The sequence below is a fragment of the Solanum pennellii genome, chromosome 4 (genome assembly GCF_001406875.1).
Source record: "Solanum pennellii chromosome 4, SPENNV200".
Classification (NCBI taxonomy): Eukaryota; Viridiplantae; Streptophyta; class Magnoliopsida; order Solanales; family Solanaceae; genus Solanum; species Solanum pennellii.
In genome coordinates, this window is record NC_028640.1 from 69,658,900 (window position 1) to 69,666,996 (window position 8,097).

An 8,097-nucleotide genomic window follows, 5' to 3' on the forward strand; every position below is an offset into this window, starting at 1 on the left:
CATCAATGTTTTTATTAATGCCTTAGGCTTGGCATTCGTAAAGAAGAGATGCCAAAATACGAAGAACAGTTGGAGCTGAAGATTGCAAAGGCACAGTTAGAAGAACTGAAAAAGGATGCTCTTGAAGCTATGGAAACTCAGAAGAAGAGGTAATAAATGGGGCTTTGCTTGCTCATTCTCTTACCTCTACATGTATGTTGTGTTATTTGTGTTTTTTGCAGATTTTGAATTTGAATCCTCTGTACTTGCAGGGAGGAGTTCAAGGATGAGGAGATGCCCACTGTGAAGTCTTTGGACATCAGAAACTTCATTTAGAAAATGACATTTGTTATTTTCCTTTTGCACCTTGTTGATCTTGTGCTACCCTTGAACATAAATTTTAATATCCCGAAAAATGTAGTTGTACCAGACACATCCAAGAGGCTGCCTTCTGAATAATAAGAGTTCTGAACCAAGAAATTAGCTTTTGATATAATTTTGGGGCCTGAGCATCTTTATCTCTGCTCCTTATTTTGCAACTGATCTTGGTCAGTTGTTTTTTGCACTCTGTACTTAAGATACATGATTGTATCAAATGTTTTAATTTTAAATGCTTTTGTGATGGCTTTACTCTTCTTGTGCTCGTTGTCATTGCTTGCAAGCTTTTTCTGCTGCAACAGTTTATGGTCTTCTCTTCTTCTACTTCTTCTTTTTTATATTATAATATTGGAAAATTGTAAATTTACAAGTAATTGTCCTTAAATATCAGTAATAGGTTACTGTTTATAACAGCTATTCAACCCTCATTGATATCAGAATCATTGACATATTCAACCCTCATCACCTTCACGGATGATAAAGACGACAATCTTCGATCTATCTGATGGCGCTTGCTCAGACTCGTGAGGTACGTAAGGGATGGGGTTTGCTTCTCTCGAAAATTGATTTATCATATAGTTATTACAATAAAAATGGTGTTATATATTTAATATTTTAGAATATGGATTAACATGTAAGTAATAAATTTTTTTTGCTACGTATTAGGTAATGATGAATGCTAAGTATATTGCTACAAGGCAAGTGTCCAGAACTAATATATTATATACCCATATTCCATTATCACGGTAGGTAATTAGAAATTAAAAAACTCGAATATATTGCACATAAAGAACACTAGTATGTAAAATTAACAAGAAATTCCACAACATAAAAAAAAAAAAACAGAGATAATATTATATTCTAGTTTTAAAAAAATGACTATACTAAAACAATAAACTATGTGGTAATCCTAGACGATTTCCTTTGCAGGTGATTGTGCATCAACATCATCCATGTAATCCTTCCAGTACCAATGCTCTCCCCACACCCGAGACATCTCTTCAATCGGTATATTCTTCGTCTCTGGCACATAAAAGTAGACAAAGAGTGTCATTATGAACACAAAGACCGCAAAGAAGATGAACAGTCCAAACTTCATCCAGCACAACATCTTCAAGAAAACTTGTGCCACCGCAAACGTGAATAACATGTTCATGGATACAGTGACGCTTTGTGCTGCAGATCGAACTTCCAACGGAGAAATCTCACTTGGAATTAACCATGCCAATGGACCCCATGAGAATGCAAAGGCAACTACGAATACACATATGCACAGAACTACTAATATTGCGTAGCTTTGAGGCAAAACAGTGGCGAGCACCCCTCTAGTTCCGAATTTCCACCCAATAAGACCTGCTACTAATGCTTGGAATACACACATTAGGACGCCACCCGTGAGAAGAAGTACTTTCCTTCCATACCTGTCTGTACAGTACACTGAAATAAAAGTTGCACACACATTCACAGCCCCCGTGATGACAGCGGACATGAGGGAAGCGTTCGCCTTAAACCCTAGCGTTTGAAAAAGCACGGGAGCATAGAACATGACCACGTTAATCCCTGTGACTGCTGGAATGTCGGAATCAGAGTCGATAAAATCAACTGGGGTTTGTACTTTCTGACTCTGAGAAGGACTTTCCATGGGTGTTGTACTTTCTTAGATGCTTCACTCGCCTCCACGAGGTCCTTCAATTCAGCATCGATGTTGTCAACTCCCCTGATTTTTTTCAAGAGTTGCTCTGCCTCCTCTGATTTCCCCCTTTGGATGAGAGAACTGGGACTATCGTCTAGAAACAAGGACGAAATCAAAATAATTAATGCTGGCACAGCTGCACCACCTAAGCTGACCCTCCAGCCCCAACCAGCAGAGATCTTGTTTGTAAGGAAATTGACGATATTAGCTATCAAGATCCCGATGGTGATGGCCAATTGGAAGAGAACATTGAATGTACCCCTGTACTTGTAGGGAGCAATCTCAGATAAATAAATAGGTACTGACTGATTAGCAAACCCGACTCCAACCCCAAGAAGGATACGACCCAAGATGAGCATGCTAATGTGGACAGCAGCAGCATTAAGAAGGGCACCGAGCAAGAAGAAGAGACCTCCAAGGAACATGGTCACTTTTCTGCCGTGTTTCTTATTAACAAAAGAAGCGACAAAGGAGGCGATGAGAGCCGCCACATAGAGAGAAGAAGTGAAAAGAGTGAGCAACTGGCTGTCAAACTTGCAATACTGATTGGTGGAGGTATCGAGAGCCTCTTTGCGATAAACAGAAGGGAAGAAGAGTTTGAGAAAAGGATCCATAGAAGTAACTCCCCCTGAAATTCCAATGTCGTAACCAAAGATCAACCCTCCCATTGCGGCCATGATGCAAGTAAGGGCCACGTAACGTGTCAACTTCCCAGGGTACTCAGAACCCCCTTCATCAGCACCATAAAGTTCCCACCAGCCATGATCAATTATCAATGAAAGATGTATTGTGTTTATGTTTAGTTAATAAATTGTGAGCGTGTGTGTATATAGATGTCAAAAATAAGTTAGAAAAGAAATAGGATTACTTTCTTAAAATTCTAAATTGTGTAGGATTAGACCCCATATTATATTATATCCCTTTTACTATCAAATTTGGAAAACTTATGTTATGACGGTTTATATATATTTAAAATTGTTATAAAATAAGTGGCTAATTAATTTATAACAATAAACTAAAATAAGAACATGAACAAACTAAGAGATAGATAATAAAATATATGTCAAACTATTTTCCTTCTTATTTTTGTGAAGAATACAGTTATTTATAGCCAATAGGAAAAAAAAAATTAAACATTTGGTCATTGACAAACTATCAATTTGGTCAAGAGGACACACATGTCATCATATTAATAAAGTAAATTATGACCCTTTAAAGGATGACCACATGTCATCTATTTGGTTTTACAACAAAAATTTATTTATATATAAATAAGAGATATTTTAAATAGGAAAACTAGAGATGTAATTATTGGTAACTATTACTACTTAGCAACGGTTTTCTTTTTCCTTCTAATAAGTAATATTTGGCGAAGTTTGGATTAATGTTTTAATATGTATTTGACTATAGTTTTTAAAAATATATTTTAAAAAAAGAAGAGTGTAAAGCATAAATTTATATCCATGAGTTTTAATATCTATAAAAAGAAATATTCATAAGTTTAATATAAAATTATTATTTTTTAATAAACTAGATAATACTACATTATTTAAAAGTCATAACAAATTAAACCAAGCAAAATCAATCTGAAGAAAATTCATTCAATAAGAAAAACGCTAGTAGAGATTTTAGTAAATTACATTCAATTTTTCTCTTCACATTTGATTGGACAGTTGATAGAGCAATTTTTGGTACGGGTTCTTTTTCCCAAATGTTACAGTAAAACCTACTCTCTTCGTTAAAAAAAATAAAATAATCCTACTTTTTTTAGTATATATCAAAAAAAAATGATCCCTTTTTTTTTAAGGTAATATTTTAATTTTTTATATTTTTACGTGACATGTTTAAGATCACAAGATTAAAGGAAGTTTTGCTACATATTTAACATAATTTTAATTTAGAATTATAAGAGAAAAGTTTTTTCTTTTTTTTTCTTAATTTTCGTTCCAAGTCAAACTAGGTCATCCTTTTTAAACGGATGAAGTATATAAATTAATATAGTGGGGACCATAAAATTTTATTATTGTATAAAAATATTATTTAATTGATAAATTAATATTTATTAATCTAAAGAATGGTTAAAGATTTAATGAAGGTTAATTTTAAACATATCAAAATCATTGTATTTTACTAATTTATGTATCATACTTATTGATTTCACGTAAAAAATATTATAGATAAAGTACAATAAATACATCAAAATCATTGTATCTTACTAATTTCAACCGTGTGATGTTGAGATAGTAAAATTTTTAAAAATATATTATCGAACAGATTTTATCGTAAAATATTAGAAGACTATGAAGTGAGAAAAACTGATACAGTAAAAATTAATGTTTTGAATGCTATAAAAAAAATATATTTATAAGTTTAATGTAAAATTATTATTTTTCTATTAACTAGATAATACATTATTATAAAATCATGACAGATTAAACCAAGCAAAGTCAATCTGAAGAAAATTTGAACGTAATTTACTAAAATTTATTCATATTTTGTCTTCACATTGGATTGGACAGTTGATAGAGCAATTTTCGCTAGGGCTTCTTTTTCCTCACAAAATTATTTGCTGCATAAGGATAAGGATGAGAAATAATTATAAAGGAAAAATTTGATTATGAAGAATGAAGTGATTCCGAAAGCAAAATGATTTTATAACAAGTAATTTTGCTTCTTTCTATTCAGTTTTGACCTACTTAAAATCTTCTTTTAAACACTTTCAAATTTTAGATATAAAATCTTTTCGATGTTTTGAGAATTTTAATATACAATTTACTAGAAAGATTCATGTTGTACACTAACTCTTTTTTTAAAAAAAAAAAAAGAAAGAGGAAGAAAGTTTACGCAATCGTACAAGTAATACACTCAATTTATGTGACATTTTTTATTTCGAGGGTCAAATAATTTAAATTTGACGGGAAATTTTGCGCTTTGACTCTTCAATTTTTTAAAATGAAATTTATATATTTAAAAATTACGTAACAAAAATACTATAAGTAACAATAATTGATAATTCAAAATTACATTCAAATTTTATCTTCACGTGTCTTTTTTTATTTGGTTTATTTACAATTATTGATAGTACATATAAATTTATACCCCTTCCATCTCATATTAGATGAATACTTACTATTTTATACGATAATTAATAAATTATTGATAGATCGATCAACTTTACTATATTGTCTATTGTTCATATTAATTGACATTTTGTAAAAAAATATTTTGATCTTTGAAATTTGTTTACACTTACAAAGGCCATATTAATAGTAGGAGTATAATGAAAAAAAAGCTAATTAATTCTTTTCTAATTTAATAAGTGGTCGAATAATATAAACGAAGTATTTTTGATAAAATTTCTATCTAATAGAACGAAAGGAATAATTATTAGCACAAAATTTGCATTGCTATCAAAAAGTCAAATGGTACTTTCTCCATTTACTTTTATTTTTCATGTTGCGTTTTTCAAAATCAATTTGATTAATTTAAAGCTAAATTAGATTATATTAATTCGATAGTATTAAATAAAAAATTAAATATCAAAAAGCTATAAGAAAAGTGTTACAAATTACAATTTATTTTTACATATCAATATGATAAATTATATATTATAAATATTAATAAAAATTTTTATACTTTAACTTTAATAATAAAAATTATAAAGATTAAAAGTGGACTTGGTATAAATTTATAATTATTAGCACAAATTTTAAGAACTATCGAAAATTCAAACACTCTGTATATTATTAGCACAAAATTCAAGGAGCTACCCAAAACGGGTGCATATATTCTCAAAATGCTCGAAATTCTATTTCTATCCATGAGTAGCCCATGATTTGACTTTTTTTAAAAAAATAAAAATAAGATTATCACATTGTTTAACAATACTCTCTCTGTTTCACAAAGAATAATCTAGTTTGACTTGACACAGAGTTTAAAAAAATAAAAAAAAATTTGATCATGTGGTACTAAATTAAAGTTATGTCAAATGCACAAATTTACCCTTTAATATTGTGACATGTCACGTGGAAAGTTATTACCAAAAAAAGAAAAAGATTATTCTTTTTGAAACATACGAAAAAGAAAAGGGGGTCATTCTTTTTTAAACGGAGAGAGTAATTGTTTACTAATTTTACACACTTTAAAAAAATACAAATAAAAGAGTAATTTTATTATATCAATCTTTAAATATAATAGATATAATATCTTATAAAATGTGGTAGGATATAATTATAATTAATGATAAGGTAAATTATGGTTGTTGTATTGGTCGGTTCGGTTTTAAGGGTTATCGTTTTGGCTTATTGATTATCGGTTTGTAGAGATGCTTAACCCTTATAGAACCATTAAGACATTGACTTATCAGTTATTGATTTATCGATTTTTGATCGTTTTCGGTTCAGTTATCGGTTAAACCATTAAGATTTGATAAAAAATATATATATTTGAAAATCACTTAGTAACAAGGTGTTAACCCAAAATAAATCATGCAAATGAGTTCACAAGTTACATCATGCTCTAAAACAAACATTTTTACATAGTAGAATAACCAAGTGTTTGAGACAACCAAAAAATAAAGTAGGGAACCAAACTATAAGTCAAGGACATTATGTTTAATTTACTATCCGATTATCGGTTAACCCGTAAAGAAAAAAAACCCAAATCATTAAGAATTGATAGTCCGATAATAAAAAAATATTATTAAAACCGTTAATTAATAACCCAATACTGATAAATTAATAACTTTTTTCAATTCAAATTATCAATTTCTATTCGATTTAGAACAATCCTAGGTAAATCATGAATTAAGCGTGAAGTCATTTATTAATTTTATAAAAATGAATAAATTTTATTAAAAATATTTCAAAATAGTATAATAAATAACTATTATGGCAAGTAATAATTTTATCCATATTTTTGCATAATTTTTTTGTTTCGAATTGTTCTGAGTCAAGGGAAAAATAGAGTTGTGTGCATATTTTTTTCTTTTGAATTTGTTTTCTGTATTAACACACTCTTTCTCTTTTAATTTTCTTGACTTTTTTAATTACAAAAATTGTTTAAGAAAGTACATCTTTCACTTCTTTTCTTTTGCAAGTACTCTAGGACGATATTTCAATATTACAAAATAAAAGATAATTTTAATACATTTCACATATTTTTTATTTTAAAATCACAAAATTTAAATATCAAAACAAATTTATTTGTCTTTTACAAAAATAAGCATCTAGTTAACAAAAATCACAATTCATTAAGAAATTACCCCAATGAATATAATTTATAGTTTATTTAGCTATTTCAATTCAATATAAATATTTCTTGAAAATCAAATATTACTCAAAAGATAGCATATAATATAGCTAGAAAACTTAGAAGATTAATCAAGAATTCCTTACTAGTTTAGGATTTATTATTTATAGTAATTTAATTATAGGAATTCTTAATAATCTAGAATTGGTTATTTATGGTATTTAGTTAATTGTGTTGAATTAGGATTTATTAGTTAAAGAAATTCCTAATTCTAGTTTAATTTGGTTGGTTAGTATTATAAATAGGGTGGCTTAGTTAGAGAACTATTAACTTAATTACACAAAGTCTCCAACCTCTTCTTTGTAAACCCTCTTCTTGTAATCCATTGTATCGTTGTTCGATCTTTCACTTGTACATATATATAGGTAATTTTTATTTTTCCTTCAAATTTTATATGGACTTTTTTATACAATTTTTATTTTCCTTCAATTTTTATATGGATATTTTTTATACTTATACTCTCTTCGTTCGATATTGTGATGTATCTTTTTCATCTTATTCATATATAAAAAATTAAAATTTATAATACTGTTCATATAATTTTTAAATATTTAAATTTTGTTTTAATTATTTAATTTAATTTTAAAAATTAATCTTCTAAGTATTTTTTAGTATGCGCACGTGCGGCCCCACCTCAAATCGCTTCCTTTAAAATACCGGTTCATAATTGGGGCCCACAATCTCTTTCATATATAAACCTTACTCCCACTATTTTTCACTCATCGTTTGCGCTTAGC

At 28.8% G+C, this 8,097-nt stretch overlaps 1 long non-coding RNA gene and 1 pseudogene across 1 annotated transcript; one reads left to right on the top strand and one right to left on the bottom strand.

Moving 5' to 3' along the window:
* LOC107017118 lies at nucleotides 1-587 on the top strand. Its single transcript, XR_001456466.2, has 2 exons — nucleotides 1-149; nucleotides 252-587. It is a non-coding gene; the product is annotated as an uncharacterized LOC107017118 (long non-coding RNA).
* Nucleotides 588-1,186: 599 nt separating this feature from the next.
* Nucleotides 1,187-2,813, bottom strand: LOC107017358 (annotated as a pseudogene).
* Between the last annotated feature and the right edge of the window lie 5,284 nt (nucleotides 2,814-8,097).